We start from the raw sequence: 20009 nt of genomic DNA on the forward strand, positions 1-20009 counted from the left end.
AATGGTCACTAAATGAACTGTTGTAAGGCGAGTACTGCCTGTATTCATTTCTGCTGGGGTTTGTGGTGGTAAGCCCCACCACCAGCAAGTCATCTGGCAGAGTGCTGCTTCTGGGCTACAATCACAGAGCAGAAGGAGAAGAAACAAGAGGTGACATGATAGCAGTCTTCCAACACTTGAGGGGCTGCCAGAGAAAACAGGAGTTTGACCTATTCTTCAAAACACTTGAGGGCAGGACAACAAATAACAAATGGAAGCTTATCAAAGACAGATCCAACCTAGAATTAAGGAGAAATTTCCTGTCAGGGAGAACAATTAACTCCAGAAGTTGTGGGTGTTCTATCATTAGGGGTTTTTAAGAAAACATTGGAAAGCCATTTGTCCGGAATGGTATAGGGCACAGGTTGGCAACCTGCGGCTCCGGAGCCGCATGCAGCTCTTTGGGCCTTCCCCTGTGGCTCCCAGCCTCCTCTGCCTTTGCAGAGAGAGACAGAGACAGAGAGAGGCAATTGCTCTTCCCTCCCCCCCCCTCTCTCTCTCTCTCTCTCTGTGTGTGTAAAAAAGAGTGCACTCACAGTGTTCTCCGAGGAGCTGAAAAGCTTACTGGGCGGAGCTCCTCCCTTTGCTGCGTCTCTGCAGGAAGCAGGAAGCAGGAAGGGCAGGAGAGAGCTAACTAGCCCAGCTAGGCTGACTCAGGAATTCTGGGAGTTGAAGTCCATGAGTCATAAAAGAGACGAGGTTGCTTACCCCTGAGCTTGTTGGACAACAATTTGAATCTTGCCAGGTGAGCAGCAGATAGGAGGGGGGGGGAGAAAGAGAGAGAGAGAGAGGGAGGGGGAGAGAGAGAGGAAAGAGAGAGAGAAAGAAAGAGAGTGGGGAAAGTGGAGTGGCAGACCAAGGACAGAGAGGGAGGGAGAGAGACAGAGAGAGAGACCCTTTTGACATCTAAAATGAAGATAACACTGCATATATCCTTTTTTTACCTGTGTGTGTATGTAATTTTATTCTCTTAAAGCATTCTCTTGGTGATCATTGTTTTAATAGTATGGATATTCCCAAGAGTCATATTTTTACTTTTATTTTTAATGTGTGTATGTGTATGTATGTATATATATATATATACATATACATACACACACACACACACATACACACACACACACACACACACACCTATAATAAAGATAAAAAAGGATATATGCGGTGTTATCTTCATTTTAGATATCAAAAGGGTTTTGGGGCTCCCGGTGTTTTATTTTTGTTGGGAAACGGGTTCAAGTGGCTCTTTGAGTGTTTTGGGTTGCCTACCCCTGGTATAGGGTCTCCTACTTGAGCAAGGGGTTAGACTAGAAGACCTCCAAGGCATCAACCAATTCTGTATTCTGTTCTGTATTCTAACAGGAATTAACCAACTGTTGTAGAGAATCTGACATCTGGCTATATAGATTATAAGAGGGATTTGGTTTGAGCAATCCCTCATGGATCATTACCAGACTGGAGGTTCTTACAGAGCTATGACAGAATACTTTGTTGTTTCTGTCCAAGGATTTGATTTTATGTGTTTATTCTGGGTTCTGTGGGAATTTCTCCAAAATAGGTTTGCAGAGGATTATACAAAGTGTATAATATATTATGTCAGAAACAGAAAAAGTACTTTATCTAGTGAGAATAGTAAAATTTTCAATATACTAGTTGTGATGGTGTTTGGCCTTGTGGAAAAAAAGGCTTTGTGTTAAATAATTATGTGTCTAATTTAAAAGATACGGAGAACAGAAAGCAGTGAAAAAGAAATGTAGTACTAAATAGTCAGGTTTGGCAGGAGGGCATTGAAAAGCAACATGTGTAATGTGTTCATTTAAAAACAGATTGGAAAACAGGATTAAGTAATAAGTATGTCAAGATGACAAAAGACAAACCCAGGGAATAGTCACATGGAACATTTTACTTGTGTATGTTCTTAGGATAAAAAAAAAAGAGGGTCAGGATCTTAGAATACCCTCAAGAATCTTGAAACACATGGGAAATTCTCATCCCAGTGTCCATACAAGAAAGGATGGAAGTAATTTAAAAGTTTCTAGATCTTGTTTCTGTCAATCTGTTTTTTGCTGATGGGGAATGCAGGTTTGAAAATATTTAGGAATTGTGAAGTTCATACTGTTTATCTTGAGAACTGCTTCACTGGGAGGTCTAGGTGAATCTTTAAATTAAAGATATGATAGAGACTTGACACAACTGGAAACAATTGACTGACTTCTCTTGCAATCCATAGCAACTTGGGGGGGGGGGTTGTGTGTGTAAGAGAAAGATGGAATTATAGCTGTAAAATGTGAGAGGCTTTGGAACCAATTCTGCCTGTAAATACAATCCAGTAGGACTGTGTGGTGTCTCAAACATAATTTAGAAAAGATATTTCACAGCATGATTATAGTATCTATCCACAGCTCTTTAAAGCAACTGCATCTTTTCCCAAGATCATGTAGCTGTTCTCTGAAACTGCCATATGATTGTACAATAAAATGTGGTTGGTCTAAACAATTCCAGAGAGATGCTGCAAAGTACTTACGAATCCCAAATCCGAAATATTGCACAGCCATGCAAAGTTTTTCATGGAAGTAAGCCCCATTATATTTAAAAGTTTTCTTCTGTTGAAAGTACAATAGTGGCCAAAATTGTGGAAACCTTTTGGGAAAAGTGTATTTTTGAGGCTTGATGGCTAATAACACCACATTTTTTTGGAGTAGTACCATAAAATTATATATCAATGGAAAGATAATTTAATCAAGAATGTAATGCAATAAAGTTTGTTCAATTATCTGTACTGTATTCTATGAAAAATTATAGCCAAATAACCAGAAAAAGGAAGCACAACTTGCTTAGGTTGATATCAGTAGCTTTCCTTCATCTGATTGTAGCCAATGAGCATGAGTGTTTAGAGAGCCAATCAGATGTCATCTTGTTTTGGCAATGAGCCAATCAGATCACAGTAGGATTCAGTTATCGATGTCATGTATTGAAGCTGAAAGGAGGACATTTGTCAGTGTGTTATGTGATCACTTATCAAGTTGGTTGGGTTTTTTGTGTTCTTTCATTTAGTGAACTTATAAAATATAATAAAATTAAAGTAATGGTGCAAAGAGTTGACTGGTCACCCAGAAAGCGATGTAAAATAGTATTATTAAGTGAACAAGGCTACAGTTATAAAGAAATTAGAAGAAAAATTGGTGGAAACTTAACCAAAGGTGGCATTTCTACTGTACACTTTTCCCAAAAGGTTTCCACAATTTTGACCACTACTGTAGGTTTAGGGCTTTAGACTTCATACCCATATACTGCTGATCATTAAGTCATCACATTCCTTAACATCTTTGATATAAGCTAAAAAATACTGCTAATACTAGTATGGCCCAACTATTATGTAGAATAGATCATTGAATTTTGTTCTGGCATAAAGGAGGAGTAGGAAAATAACTGAAATTAAGTCGGTAATTGTGAGTTTAATCTTTGAAACATAGCATAATAAATTATTAGGAGAAAAAAGATTTATTTGATCTTGATTTTAGAAATGTACATCAGGTCTTCCACTGCAGCTCTTTATGTGGTAAAGACTCCCTAGTGTACTATTACTTACATACACTTCCACATATAATGTTTATAGCTTTTGTTATCTATTTGGCTGTACTATTTGAGTTATGTGCTTCCTGTTTTACTGGTATTACTATTTCTTGCTAATCTTGGATATTTTATGGTTTAGCGCAGTGTTTTTCAATTTGGCCATTTTAAGTCTGTGGACTTTAACTCTCAGAAATCTCTAGCCAATATGCTGGCTGGGAAATTATGGGAATTCACCCATCTTAAAATGACCAAAATTGAAAAACACTGGTTTAGAACTTTTCTGTAAATTGCAAAACAAGCTACAGTGCATGTTTGAAGCTGAGCTGCCTCTTGCTGCTTTACCTTGAAACAGGGCCTACAATTTTTTTGAAATAAATAAAAATATGGGTACAAAAGTTCAATTCCTCTGTGTGTTTATTTGGGAATAAAACTTATTGAATTTGGTGGGGCTTATCTCTGAATAAACAAGCATGAACCAGGCCTGCAGTACTCCTAAGAGCAAATTCCATTGAAGTAATTCAGATACTCAAATCAAGATGCATAATTCAACATTCCATGCAAATGTATTTGTTCAGGACTGAAACTACCGCTAGAAAGATGTAAACTCAAAAGGCAGGCCTATTTTTAAAGGAATACTGTCAGTATTTTATAATGTATTACTTACATGATGGGTTTTGTCTGTACCTGATTTACTATGCAGAGCTAATTGCTTCTTTTATCTATGTACCCATCCACATACTCTTGTTCTATCTTTTGACAATGTAAAGGTGCTTTTGCATATAAGGAATTCAATACTACCTGTATTCTATCCAATTCTCGATCCCATCAAAAATTTAATTTATTTAAGTATAAAGAATGTGATTATTAAAAAAATCATTCCCCATAATATAATTGCTGAAAGATTTTAAGTATAATCTGGAAGATTTTAAAAATCTTTTCAGTTGGCTTGCAATTGTAAGCTTAGATCAAGAGAACACAAACACTAGTTTGTCTGAAGTTTTATGGATTTAACAAACTTCAGATTGCTTTTATATATTTCTATGGTTATTATGCTATATACACAAAACAAAACTAACTTACCTCAGCACGGTTAGATGCATTGGAAACACTCTGGGCAAGTATCTGAGTACCTTGGCTTTATAGCTTCTCAAAACTTTTGAACAATTTCAAGACCATTCCAGGTCCTTTTCGTGTTTTTATTTTCCATAACTTAACTGGATTGTACTTATAGAATAGAACATACAAATCATAACTGCTGTAAAAAGGGATCAGCTTTCCTAGCCAGAAATATTCTTTAACTGCCAGTAGTTCCTAATCAACCTTTGCTAAAAATTCTAAAAATTGAACTTCGCACATATGGAGAATTCGATAAGGAAGGCTGAATGTGTGCCTATAAAAGAAACCATGTGAGGAAAGTCTATTATAGTTCCATTGATTCTTTTTCAGAAATTTAATTTCTGAAAAATTTAAAACCATCCTTCGATAGGGTAATATCTAATATATCAATCCAAAACAAATCTAATATTTGTTTTGGGTTGATATGTTGATATGTTAACTGTTGATATATTGATATGTTATCTGTTCTTTATTGCTAAAAATTATGTTACTTTTTAGAGAAAACTTCCAAGAAAATGTATTATTATGTTGCATATTTTTGTAGTGCCTGAGGATTTTTTTCCCATGTGTCTTCTTTTAGGACAAAAATTTCTTGTCTCACAGTCAGGAGGAGTTCCACTATAATAAATGTTCTTGAATAAGACAGGCTAAGTCTGATTCTTTATGGATTTAAGAATGAATGAAAGAATAAATAAATAACCTTTCTTCGCCTAAGCAATTTACCATTTATAGTAATGTAGCAGGCCCTTATAGTTCAATTTTCTTAGAGCAACTGCCATCTGGGAGATTTAAAAATTCTTTTAGATTGACTTGCAATTGTAAGTTTAGTCCCAGAACGAAAGCAATTCATATGCTAAAAAGGACTCTATTCTTTTTCTAAAGCTTTATGGACTTACACACACTTTAAGTTGCCTTGTCATATATTTTTATGGTAATTATCCTGCACATAAAACAGATTTGTACAGATTTGTATGCCTGCAGGCTTCACCAGTGTAACTGGCATGAAAGTCATCTCGTCATACTGATTCTTATATGAGTTTGTTGCCATCAGCTCTACTTATTATGAAATACTTGGGAATAAGTCTACCCAGAAATATGTGGAATGTGGAAATCAAAGCTTAAATATGATAGAGATGCACTAACTACATTTGATTAATATTTTTGTTTCCCTGCAGAAATAATTGGGGGACTACGATTAGGATTAGGGTTAGGTAATGTGCAAATAGATTATAACAAAACTTATTTATAGAAGAGAAATCTTCAAACTGTTATTACATAATGTTACATCTGTTCTCTTTCTTTGGGAAAGCTCAGTAGTATAGAAAAATACTTTGGAGGATTATATTTTGTCACCCTTTCATCATATTTTTAGGGATAGAAAAATTTAGTTATCTATAAAATGAAAATGTGAAAACTGAAAATGTAATGGCATGCATATTAACTAGGACAGTGGTTCTCAACCTTTTTAATGCCGTGACCCGCAACCGGTCGTAAATTGAGGACTAAACCGGTCGTAAGTTGAGGACTACCCAACCGGTCGTACGTCGAGGACTTTCCCTGCCTGGGAGTGCCGCACATACGTGGTGCCGCCCCCTGCGCCGGCCGAGGCGTAGCTGGCAAGCGGCAGAGACAGAGCAGGCTGACCACCGGCTGGGCCACCCAAGGGAGGTAAGGCACCCGCCGGAAAAGGGGAAAAAAATGGCGGACAGCCTTGCTTGGCGACCCCCGTGAAATGATCAATCGACCCCAAATGGGGTCGCGACCCATAGGTTGAGAACCGCTGAACTAGAAGAATAAACTGCTTGTAGTTTATTATCTTAAAGTAGTGTTTTTCCCCTGTTAACTTATAATTCAGTTATTATTCAAAAGGTTAATTTGTAGGAAACATCCTAATGAACATGTAGGTTTCAATTTGATATATAACTTGGCATGATTTACCCATTAAAGCCCCTCTCTTAATTTTTTTGTGATTAATACTTTTGATATGCTATCAGGGATATAATCTTCTGCGAGATGGTTCTCTGTTATACTTTCAGAACCTTATCAGATTGCATGCTGCAGAATAGAAATTAGATCATGTGGGTGATTGAAAATCTTCAATGCCAGAAAATAAGACACGGGCTGCAACTTAATGAAGACCATGATGTTGCTGCACTAGAGCAAATCTATGCGTGAGAAGCTCATTAAAAATGTATGAGCTGTAGGGGAATCAGCAACGGATGAAGTCATAGAATTTGTTTGCCCTTGGCTATAGTTCTCCAAGACTAGATGTCGGCTTCACTTCTTCCAGGTAGGCAATTTTCTGGAGTAGAACATGGATTAATCAAGAACTGCAACTTTCTTCACTGAGGGAGACCTGTGCCAGTGTAAGTGTAAACATTTAATGAGTACCAGCCTACATAGAAAGATTTATGAAAATCCATCTTTAACTTGCAGGTCTTTTTATAATCCATCAAAACTCTCATGCTTTGAATAACAATGTGCTAGTGCAAAATTCATAGCTGCATTTTTTTCTTCCTCAGTAGCTCCAGAAGTTACGGAGATAGGTATTAAGTGCCTAAATCATTAGGAAAACAATTTCATTTTGTCTTCTGCTGAATAAAAGTTTCTTCAGATAGGCTTAAAATTATTCAAGTTTGTTAGTTTTCAGAATCCGGTAGATTAGATTTCTAATGCTTAAGTAAATAAGATATGAGGATCATATAGACCCTTTACCCATCAGTATGATTAATGGGGGGGGGGGTTCTGTAAGAAAAAAAAATTACCTTTTCATTGGGTTTTCAGACTTGTTTCGCACAGCATTTGATCTTCCTTTGAAAGGTGAGAATAATTATGGTGGAACTCAGTTCCCATAATTTCAATTATGTGAAATTATGATGTGAATTAAGTCTAATAATTGGAAAGCAGTAGATTTGAAGAAGGACATTTGATTCACTTCAGTCAAGAAAATGATGAAAATTATGTCTATGTAGCTTTTTTCAGTTAAGCCTGACTTATTGTAGAATCCTTACCCCTGGAAGTTTTTGTAGCCCCCTCCTATTACCCCAAAAGGCAATTGCACAGAATTGTCCCATCTGATTGGACTTACCTGGCAGGGAAGATGCTATGATCATCAAGGTGGTTTTCCCAAGGTAAGCCTCATCCATTGCACTCTGAACATGCTGATCCCCAAATGAGCATGAAAATTCCCCAATTTCCCCATGTGCAGGAAACTTGGCTGCATAATTTGGGGTAGTGAGGACTGCTGATCCGCAAAACATCCTTGTTCCACCATGCTTTCCACTTAAATTGATTGCTTTGTGGAAGCATTGTGTGTACAGCAACATTATTTTTTAAAAATAAAAAGGTAGGATTTATTATTGTTGTTGTTGTTGATTTCTGTTGATGTTTACTTAGAGTGCTTGACTTGGCATGACTGCCTTCCAATTTCTTTTGTTCAGACTGACCATATCAGATTATATCTGCTTCTTAAACTATGTTATTTTTCCCTTCAAGGCATTTGGCAATAGAATGAGAATATGATTGCATATTAATAAATAGTATATGATGGTACATGATTCTGCTTCTCTTTTTGTTAGGTAGGAAAATGTGTTGAAAATGCTTAAGCAGTGCAAGCTCTTGGTAAAAAATTGGATGAGGTTAATAAAACTATGACTCAGTCATTTGATTAATCACTTCTCTAAAACAGCAGGTCCTGTATTGATAATGTCCTGCTTAGATTATGGTTGTTAAAGTACTAATGGCTGGAGAATACAGATACTCCTTGCCTTACAACAGTTCATTTAGTGACCATTCAAAGTTACAATAACACTGATGAGGACTTCCGGTTTTTGCATCTGCCGTGCATGGCCACGCGAGAGCAGATCTGCGCTTCCCACAACTTAGTTTCTTCCTGCTTGGGGGACCCTAGATGGGTCTGAAGTTGCCCCGGAGAGGTGACTGTGAAAGAGGGGCACCCCGTTGATCATGAAGCAATGGCAATCACTTTGTTAGATCTGGGGAAAGCCCTCCGAACCCAAAAGGAGAAAGGCTAACGTGAGATCAGCGTCTAGCCCAAGCTGCTTGCAGCCAAAATCCCACAGCACAAACTTAAACATTGGTGAATAGGGTGCTTGGAATTGATGAGAGTACTGATTTTCTTTCTTCTATCTACTATTTATATCCTCGAAAAGATCCCCAAAGCAAGAAAACTTCCAGAATTATATCCCCATTCCCTTATAGACAGAAACGGCGAATTAGCATAAAAAGTTGAAAGAGATATACTAAAATTTGATTTAAAATATTTCAGCCTGGACAAATCTAGGAACTAAAAAACTGTCAAGATTATATCCTAAAAAATTTCTGATGGAATTATAAAAATATAACAAAAATAACTTTTGGATGGAAAGAAAAACTGAAAAAAGAAATAACTCCTGACACCTAGTGGAGAATCAAAGAATAGAACACTAACAATAAGGACTCAGAAATTGGCAGAATGCCCAGAAACAAAGAAAAAGTTGTTCCTTTGAATTGCAAATAACCTTGAAGACAGCTGGGAACAAAGGAAGAGCCAGCTATAAGATTGAAAAGTGTTTGAAAGAAAAAACAACAACACCTGGACTGTTGCTTTAACCTAAGAACTGTTTATGGAAAAAAAAAAACTTTGGCTTTTTGGCTAATCTTTTAGAGGAGAATTTGCAGGATTTAAAGTGGCTTAATATACTCAATCTGTAATTTTGACTGACTGATAAACTGACTTTTGATTTAAAACATTGATGAAAGATTATTTGAAGGGGGGAGACAACATGGATATCACATACGTATCAAAAAATGACAGGATGCCACATTCAATATTTTCTCCTGAAGGACTTAGCCTGGAAAATCAAGGGCCTCCAGAAGCAATACTTCAAGGCAAGATAAATACATTCCCAGAGGAAATATATGTAACGTTAGGACAAATACAAATGACAATAGATTCAAACCATGACAAATTTGAAACAACTTTGAGGATTTAAATAAGCATATTTCCAATCTAAATCTACAATTAAAAAATACCCAGGAAATAACAACAAAGGAACAAACAAATCAGACAGCAGATTACAAACTAGAAGAGTATAATCAAATTGATGAAATAACAAAGGAAAAGAATTACAATTTGACACAAACAGGAAAAAAAATCTACAAGGTTCTGATACAACAAGAAAAATGGAATTATAGGAGAACTATTAAAGTTTAGGAGACAGAAAGAATTTATCTTACTTACTTCCTCTTTTGTATTCCCAACAACATTTGTAAAAATACAGGAACTGTTGGGTAAGTGGATTTCATCAACTTTTAAATTACTTGGCAAAAGAAGAAGATCAGAGACAAATACAATAGATTTGACTCGCTCTACCAGATGGACTGTTATGTGAATAAACATTTGTTTGAATATGGCTAAAAGAACTGAGAGGTTCAAACATAAAGGGGGCTTATAACAAGAAGGATAATGAGATTTAAGTAATATAGTATGTTTTATAATATATTAAATGTTAAAATAGTAGGTTGATGTAACTTTTGTTAATATATAAGTAAAATATAAACTGATTAAAAAGAATGTTATATCTAAATACTATAAGACAGATAAAAAGTATCGTATTTTTATAATGAATGACATAAAATATTGGGATGATGTACCTAAATGAGAAAATTTAGACAGTGAGATGACTAATATGAAGAAATTATGACTGATAAGAATTGGATTGAATTATAAGGGAATCTAAGCAAACAAAAATTATAAAAATAGGATGAGATGACGGTTATGAGAATAATATAAGCTGAAAAAAATGTTATAGAGAGAGATTATTATTATTATTTGTATAAATATAAAAAAATGCCTTTACTTAATCATTTATATATTGAAAATATTAAGAATTATATTTTGGCTAAGGTTGAAGAAGGAAAAAAGATTAAAATATTGAATGCATTAAAAAAAGTTACAATTGCACTGAAAAAAAGTGAGTTATGATTGTTTTTCACACTTAGAACCATTGCTGCATCCCCATGGTCACATGATCAAAATTCAGATGCTTGGTAACTAATTCATATTTATGACAGTTGCTGTGTCCCAAGACTATGTGATCACCTTTTGTAGCCTTCTGACAAGAAAAGTCAATGGGGTAACCAGATTCACTTAACAACCATGTTACTAACTTAATAGCTGCAGTGATTCACTTAACAACTGTGGCAAGAAAAGTCATAAAATGGGTCAAAATTTATTTAACAAATGTTTCACTTAGCAACATAAATTTTGCGCTCAATTATGGTCATAAGCTGAGGACTACCTGTACTATAATCATTTTATCCCAATATTATAACACTCATTTTATCGTAATGTTGTATCCAGTGCCAGCTCAAGGGTATAGTATATGCTACAGGTGTCAAACTGCCAACCCGTGGGCTGGATGCGTCACGCGGAAGCCACGCCCAGCCCAGCTCCTCACGACACATCACGTGACATGGCAAGTTTGACACCCCTGGTATATACTGCCTCTAGGCTCCAATGATTGATGGCATTGCCTTCAACCGATACAAAAATTCGCATATTTAGAATGATTGGAAAGAAGAGCTAGCATTCATATCTATGAATTTTGGTGCCCTAGGCCAGTGCCTACGCAGCTGGCTCTGGTTGTATCACTCATGGTGCCATCTAGTTCATTAACAATACTGATTTTTATCCTACGAAAGCCATTATATGTAAGGTCTTCCTTTGGTCATACATTTTTATCCTTACCTAGAAATAATCAAATAACATCCTGCTCTAGTCCCATTCATATTCAGAATCAGTAGAAACTTAATCTGCTTGATACTATCAGTCTTGGGATATCATGAGATTTGAATGCTTATTTTTAAACAAGAGCTTATTACTTTTTAAAATTCCAAATCAATCCTCTAATTTAAAGAAGACTAATTCTGGATTATTTGGTTGGTTATGTTCTACTTTTAGAATGTCATAATTTTTATATCTTCATTTAGTTAGTTTATCCATTTATTATTGTTTTTATTTTGGCCTGTTAATATAGCTTGCCTTAAAAAGCTTTGGTTATAGGGAAGTTCATAAATGAAATAAGTTTCATTTCATTATTGGATCATAGATCATATTAAAGCCATGGTGTTAGGTTAAGGCTACAGAAATAAATTAATTAATCTAAAAATAGGAGTAGAAGAATTATATTAATATTATTGTGGAATTGCCCTCATTTTAATAAATGCAGGTAAGCCATTTATGTCTTCATGTAGCCATTGTAATTCTATTTACGTATGATATTTCTTACATGTTAACTATCATATTTATTCTCTGATGCAGTCATGCACCTAACAAGTTTTTGATACAGACATAACTGTATGACATTGGAAACCAATCTCTTCAAAATGTATGCATCTTAATCTTACATCTTTTATAAAATGTATCTTAAATGTTCCTCAACAAATGAGCATATTAAAAGTGTTTTGCTTCCTAAAGAAAGCTGCTGTGCCATAATTATGCCTGTATTAAAACCACTGCATGTGCTTCTTTGACTACAGAGTTTTCCTTTTCTATAAAACATGTATAACAACAAATTTATCACATGATAAACTCATACAAATCATTGCAGAAAGCATCTAAATCCAATTTTGGTTATTCAGCTTGTGACAGACAACCGACTTAAAATGTTCTGTAAATTCTCAATTCTAGTCCTTTAGCCTCAAACTCCAAAGCAATTATCAAGCCTCAGGTCTTGAAAGTAATTTTTCTAAAATTGAGAAATGAGCTATATCAGAAGTCCCCAACCCCAGGGCTGCAGCCCATTATTGAGCCGTGGCCCATTTGCAACCAGGCCATGGAAGTGACCGCGTGCACAGCTCCACTTGCATGAGCAGTGGACGCGCATGAAACTCCATTTGCATGAGCAGTGGGTATGCATGCCTGGCACTCACACAAATGAAACTGTCTGCACTCACCCACTGTTCATGCTCACCCACCGACTCACCCTCCCCACCATTGGTCTGCCAACCCTGAAAGATTGGGGATTGCTGGGCTATATGCAAGACTTGGCCAAGAGAAACATAATCCATCCCCCTTAGTTCTATCAAGGTCCGCACACTTGAATTGGGTACTGAGAATATTGGGAACTGAGAATAGTGTTTCTAGTTTCCAGTCATCTTGATCTATAGATTACTTTTGGTCTCTGTGGTTTTAGGCAGCTGACTTGAGCCACAATTAATTGAATGGGCTATTGTTTCCATTTCCCAAATATTCTATTTTTTTCCTATGCTACAGCTAAAAATTGAGATAATAGAAAGCTTCTGTTGGGGGTGACTCCAATGTTATGTGAAATGTCATTAATCTTGGAAAATCCTGTAATTAACCATTTCATTTCTACTCTCTTCATATTTGTTATACTTATTGCCATGACCTAGTGCAATGATATAGCAAATGAGGAAAACAAGAACAAAATCACTTGCGGAACAAAACTAAAGAGCACAGCCTGTAGGATATGCTGAATTGTAGGTTATTGGTTTTCTCTGTGTCATCTGTTAAGCAGTCTCTCTACTGCCGCCACCACCAAGTATTTGTCTTGAAATCTGTAAATGCTTTGCTTCTGAATACAAATGATTCAGTCATTTTGTTGCCTTCCATAAGGTTAGGAGAAATTAGGTTCCTTCTTTTGGAGATTTTTAAGAAGATACTAGACAGTCACTTGTCTGAGATGGTATAGGTTCTCCTGCTCGAGCAGTGGACTGGATTAGAAGACCTCCAAGGTCCCTTCCAGCTCTATTCTATTCTTCTGAATGTAGAATAAAGAGAAATTAGCTTGCCTAGAAGTGTGAGCTATATGAAGACATACTTGTTCACTTTTCTTGCTGCTTGGTTAATGCTTGCTAATCCTGACTTTTCTTTATTTGCCTCTTTCCCCTCCTCTAATTATTTTCTACAACTCAAAACAGCATACATAATGTTCTTGCTTCCTATTTTCTTCACCACAACAACTTTGTGAGGTCAGTTGGACTGAGAGAGTGATTGGCCCCAAACCACCTAGACCAGGCAGCCGGCCCATGGGCCGGATGTGTCACACCGAAACCGCGCCCACCCCATTGCCAGCAATGGGGGGAAAGTCCTGATATGTTGCGCAACGCCACGTGATGTCGCAAGTTTTACATGCCTGACTTAAGCATTCCATGTTTGATTCCTAGGACTGGAATATTCTTCTTCTGATCAGGATTTTTGGGTTTAGAATATGTTTAACAATAAAATACGTAATTCCTTTCTGACCGCTAGCAAAGCACGGGTAGTATTTGTGGTTTTAGCTAAGAATAGATGGTTTATCTACTTGTGTGTATTTTCAGTAAGTTTTCTGAATATAAAAACTTTTTTTTCCATTAAAGCATAACTAAGTCAATACTTAGTTAAAGTGGGGAAAATTCCAGTCTACAATCCCTATTCTAGATATTGTATAAATACTTTGGAAAACTTAATCACAGAAGACCTTACCATCATATTAAAACAGTTTAGTGAGCTTGGGTTGCAAATATCAACAACATGGTTTGCAGGAGATTAATGGGGCAAATATTGTAATCCATACTTCAGTTAATATAATTGTACTTATGAATCTAATGCAGTCCAAAGATCACTCAGTCATTAGTTAATTAAGTCAGTACCAATTAACATTAAAACAACCTTTTAATTGCCTCCATGTCCTTTCATATGGCCTCCATAGAAGATGACAAAAAGAGGTAAAGTCATGCTATTCACTTTGGTTTATAACTAGATAAACCAGTTTCTGAATCAGGGTTTCACATTTGGATCAGCTGAATTAAACATATTCAAATATGGATTTTGGGGCAGGCACTATAATACTCAGATTATGAGTGCAGTTACTTTGTTTAACAATTGTACTGGTTTCAAAAAGAAAATACACAATAATAATGGGTTAATAAAAATATTACACCATATTTAAGTAGACTGCCTGATTCATAGATAGCATTTAAATGTATTTCATGCTTGTACCCTGCACACACTTTCATACACTGTGCGTTAGGAAAACAAGCTTGAGTTTAAAATTGACTTGGATATTTCTGTGTGGAGCTTTGTTGCTGGTCCACATTGGCCATATTATCTTATGTTGTTACTTTCCAGTTTTGCTATTTGTAGTATTGGGCCTGAATGGAACTTTGGAATGGGCTATTTCCCCATCCATGGGAGGACTAGCCTTATCACTCCTCTTGCTTTTTGAACTCCTGGAGATCTAGTGCAGTGTTTGCCAACCTTGGCAACTTTAAGATATGCGGATTGACTAGGCAATTTTGGAAGTTGAAGTTCACATATCTTAGTTTCCTGGGTTGAGAAACACTGGCATAGTAGATTTCATAAACAATGATATCAGGAACCTGATCTTAATCCTAGTAGTCAGTGTCTAATCAGTTTCACAATCCCTGTTTTTTTTTAAAAAATAACAACACCTGACTTGATTGTCCCAGCATGTATAAGTAGCCTGCCCTGAACTCTTGTTTCATCCACCTCTCATTTCCTTAATTCAAGTCATCCATTACTTTCTGTCCACATGCATGTGCACACAAACACATACATACTTTATTGAAATCTACCAACATGCAGTGCCATGCCATTATTTCAGTTTGGGGCTGAAGAGGTTGTTATTTCAGGAGTTGCCACAGTTGTTATTTCAAGAGATTGCCATTGACTGATGTTGATTTTTGTGCTCTCTTTGTGGTTGGTTGAAAGTAGTTTCTGGTTGGCTATTCCCTGGCTTTTTAAAAAGAATTTTGAAGTCAGCAGGAGTGAAGATAATGAACATGAACCTCAGAACCGTGGAGAGAATGAGAAATTTAGATAATATCTTATGTAAATTCCCATTGTCCAATGCTTTTGGAAGGGATGTGATCAGGAGAGGAGGGTCTAACTCAGGGCTTGGCTGGCTCAAGAATTCTGGGAGTTGAAGTTCACAGGTTGTGAAGAGATATAGTCACCCACCACCCGGTCTAATTCATAGATAATAGTAACCAGAGTTTGTTGAAGTTTAGACATAAAAATAAAAAAAAATGACTTGAAAACAGACATGGAAACTTGCAGTTTCCTTGTAACCTCAGCGGTTAAGATGCTGGGCTTGTCAGCTGGAAAGCCAGCAGCTCAGGTTCAAGACCTGAGTGTCATGCAATGGGGTGAGCTCCCATCCTCGCTCCAGCTCCTGCCAACTTAGCAATTTGAAAGCATGCAAATGCGAGTAGATAAGTGGGTACCACTTCGGTGGGAAGGTAACAGTACTCCATGATTTCATGCTAGCCACATAACTGCAGAAGTGTCTTTGGACATCACTGGCTCAATGGCTTTGAAACTGAGATCCACACCGCCGTCTATAATCGGCAATGAATTGTGGCGCAAAGCCCACAGGACTCCTTTACCTTTACTTTTTACCATGCTAAGACTGATTACTAAATGGAAGTGTTATAGTGAACACATGAAATGACACAGTAGTAAGAATGTAGTGTCTCATCTTTTTTATTAGAAAACATAATGGAGAAACAATACCATAATGCGGTGTTTCCCAAACTTGACAATTTTAAGGCATGTGGACTTCAACTCCCAGAATTCCACAGCCAGCATTGCTGGCTGTGGAATTCTGGGAGTTGAAGTCCACATGCCTTAAAATTGTCAAGTTTGGGAAACACTGCCATAATGGGAAATACAGTGAATACACTTGATCACTTCAGAATCTCTTTCAACTATTTAATATGACTCTAAGTGGAATTAGAGTCGATAATGTTCTTGTGATGCACCTTAATGAGTACATTAAAGATGGCAATGAAAAAATAAATACTTGTGGTTATGACTAATACTCTTTTCACTATTCAGAAAGAAATGGAGGAAAGTGAGAACTGTGTTTATAGCAGAAGGCATTCAGAAGAAATTATGAAAAGGAGACAAAGTTAGTGTGATATGTTGCCATCAATTTATCATTTCTGTTTTGGTCTGTTGTTAGCAGTTGGTGAGATTTAATTCCACTTTCTTTCATGTTGATATATTATCATGGATACTTTATTATATTATGTTGTATTTATTTTTATTTATATACTGGGAATATTTTAATGTATTTGAAGTGTAACTTGTAAAATGCCAAGAATTCTCAATCTGCAGCATAGAGAAGTCTTAATCAAGGAGTTAATCAGTTCTATGGGATATCTCCATTAATCTCTTTGCAAGTTAATCATCTTTTCAATCAGAAGCATAAATATAGAGAAAGCAGGCAAGGCAGGTGCACAGGCACAAAGATCCCATCTTTTTCTCCCGTACAGCCAACTCCTTGTTCAACAGTTTCAGCAAATTTGATACATACGGTAGGGCGTATCTGAGTCTGTACAAAACTAGGTGACCACTAGATGGCAGCAAGTAGTATTTTCTGTATCTCTCCATTGCCAAATATGCTATAACAGGGGTGTGGCACAGAGATAGGAGGATGCAGCAAGTAAGGAGGAGCTAATGCAGCACAACAAGTATATGATCTATTTCAGGGCTTTTCAACCAGTGGTATGGGTACCACCTGTGGTACATTGGCACCTGGCAGGTGGTACGTGACTATCCTAGAAAAGTGGTAGCAGGGGAAGGGAATGAGCTGAACCGGTGGCAGCACCGCACAAACCTGAGTGAGAGATGACTGGAGCTGCAGGGCTGTCAGGGCTCAGCAGAAGCACCAGGATCAGTGCCAGGCTCTAGCTGTAGCTCGGCGCTGATCCTGGTGCTTCTGCTGAGCCCAGAAGAAGCGCTGATCAGCTGGAATGGTGCAGCATCTCCAGGGTCTGGTGATTACATTCAGATGCTTGGCAACTGGTTCATATTTATGATGGTCACAGTGTCCCAGGGTCATGTGAAGTGACCAAAACCTGCTGCAACCACCCAGCAGACAGGGGGAATAAAAACCAAACACCTCCCCACCCCACCCCAGCTGCCAATCCTCAACAGAAATACTCACAACAATGAAAACCTTGGACAGGAGAAAGAATGCGGCCAGGTGGGCAGGCAGGTGTCTTGCTCGGCTGTGCCTTGGGGGGCACTTTTTTCAGTGCCATTGTAACTTTGAATAGTCACTAAGCGAACAGTTGTAAGTCGAGGATTACCTGTACTTTATCACTTTTTTCCTTTTTTTTTTTTTTTGGTCATCAAGTTTTTACACCTTGCTAGGTGACTGGTGGTACTCGGATGTTGCCATATCCTAAAAGTGGTACAATGGGTGAAAAGGTTGAAAAGCCCTGATATATTTTACAGATCCATTCTAGGTAAAAATGCTCAATTTATGGCTTCAGAATTAGCCCCTGGTAAAGAGCAGGAATGCCCAGTCCTGTTTTTTTCCTTCTTGACCCCTGACTATTCTACTATTTCTGTCTCTAATGTCCTACTTGCCTGCCCTACCTGCAAAGAGAAGTATCTTTTGTTAAAGAAAAATATACTTTTTTTTGACTTGTAAATAAGCCAGAAAATTTTGGATTCAAATACATAAAGTAATGTAAAGAGCTTTAAAGACCAATAGTCAAGTGAAACCAGACCTTTTCTTATTAGGACTAATGGACAAAGAGTTAGAAAGACTCATGGATGATTGTTCTTGTACATGATTATGGCCACAAGATTACTATATGCACGAAGTTGAATAGACTGCCAGAACCTAGGAGCAGAGTTAAAAGAGGGATCAGTCTAGAATCCCTCCATAGTCACAAGTGGACTAAGTCCAACCACCCTTGAATACCACTGACCCTTATCTAGCTTCAAGCAGGAGCTAACTGTTAGGCCTATACCTAGGCTTTTAAACAATACATCTGTTTAACTGGACCTTCACGTGTGGACCTGGGCTTTCCCGCTTCCCTCTAAGAACACAAAATAATATACATAGTACTCCTTCCTGTATTTTTTTTTCCTGCAGCAGCAACCCTGTGACATTGAGGTGAGATAAAGTGGTAACTCCAAAGTCATCCTATGATTTTCTGTAGATAAGACTGGACTTTAATTTAGACTTTCATGATACTAACACATAGTATATTTAATACATCTCAAAGCCTAGCATAATATGAATGTATTTGTGCTAAGTGCTGAGACTAATATTTCATTACCAGGGTGTTTTGCTGTTACGGTTAACTATATTCCAATCCTAGTTTTAAGGATACTTTCTTCTTTAAATAGATAAATTTTAATATTTTTCTCTAGAAATATGTGCATTAACCACTTTTGGTCATTAATTCCAAACTGAATTTGTCTTTTTGAGGTTGGGCTTTGATTTGGAATTTACAAAGGTTGGCTCTAGAGAGCTAAGAGTGTACCGGTGTCTTAAGAAAGCAAAAATAAATTAAACCTGAAAATATTTTTGCGAAGTACTTTCTTAGGCATTTGCAGCAGACGTGGAGTTGTCTGCCAAATGTGATTCCAGAAGAAACGTGAAAGAGACGTCTGTCTTTTGTTCATTTCTTCCTTCAGGAAGGAAATGTTATAAATATAACAGAACAATTGTCTCCATTTTAATAAAATAGACAATTATTCAAATGGATACTTTTGGCAGGAGCCATATTCAAAAATCTTCCCTCTAACTTAATAGCTCCTTGTGCATCGGTTCTCAAAGTCTTCTTTAAATCATAAAATTTAAAAGTCTGTATATTGAACTGAAATGTGACAGCAACAATCCAGACTAAATCATTTATAAGAATACATGGTATTACCAACATACTTGATTATGGGTTGAAATGTCACTAAGAAAACATATAATGTCAAAAGTTATTCAGCAAAAGTCTTTCCTTGAATACATATGCTACATCACCATATAGAATTATTTTGCAGAAGTCTATAATGGATTGATTGTTACTAGGCTTTAGGACAGTGATAGCATACTAGGATCATTTTTGGTTGTTCCAAACAATGTCATTATTTTGGGGATATATGTGCACACAGTAGCAGAGTAGATGGGTTTGTATTTGTTTCACTGATCACATAAGTAGAAATTTTAAGATTAGGACTAATGTGCAGCATCAGAAAAACTAATACCGTTATTGAGAATTGTTAGAGACTTTCAGTATTAACATGTTTAATAGAAATCTATTGTCCTGTATTTAGGATGCTGTGTACAGCAGAGCTGTCCAACCTTGGCAACTTTAAGACTTGTGGACTTTAACTCATAGAATTGATGCTGGCTAAAGAATTCTGGGAGTTGAAGTCCACAAGTCTTAAAGTTGTCAAGATTGGACACCTCTGATGTACAGATTTCAAAATCATGTTCTCAGGCATAGATTGTTGA

General features: G+C 36.8%; 1 protein-coding gene and 1 pseudogene across 1 annotated transcript in view; both read left to right on the top strand.

Annotated features, from left to right (window-relative positions):
• LOC120306755 (phospholysine phosphohistidine inorganic pyrophosphate phosphatase) overlaps positions 1-20009 on the top strand; it is a 130430-nt gene that overhangs the window by 58916 nt on the left and 51505 nt on the right. The window lies entirely within an intron of this gene.
• On the top strand, positions 7809-7993 carry LOC120312910 (annotated as a pseudogene).

The sequence above is a fragment of the Crotalus tigris genome, unplaced genomic scaffold, assembly GCF_016545835.1.
Source record: "Crotalus tigris isolate CLP2741 ecotype Arizona unplaced genomic scaffold, ASM1654583v1 scf7180000017536.10889498, whole genome shotgun sequence".
In the NCBI taxonomy this organism is placed as follows: domain Eukaryota; kingdom Metazoa; phylum Chordata; class Lepidosauria; order Squamata; family Viperidae; genus Crotalus; species Crotalus tigris.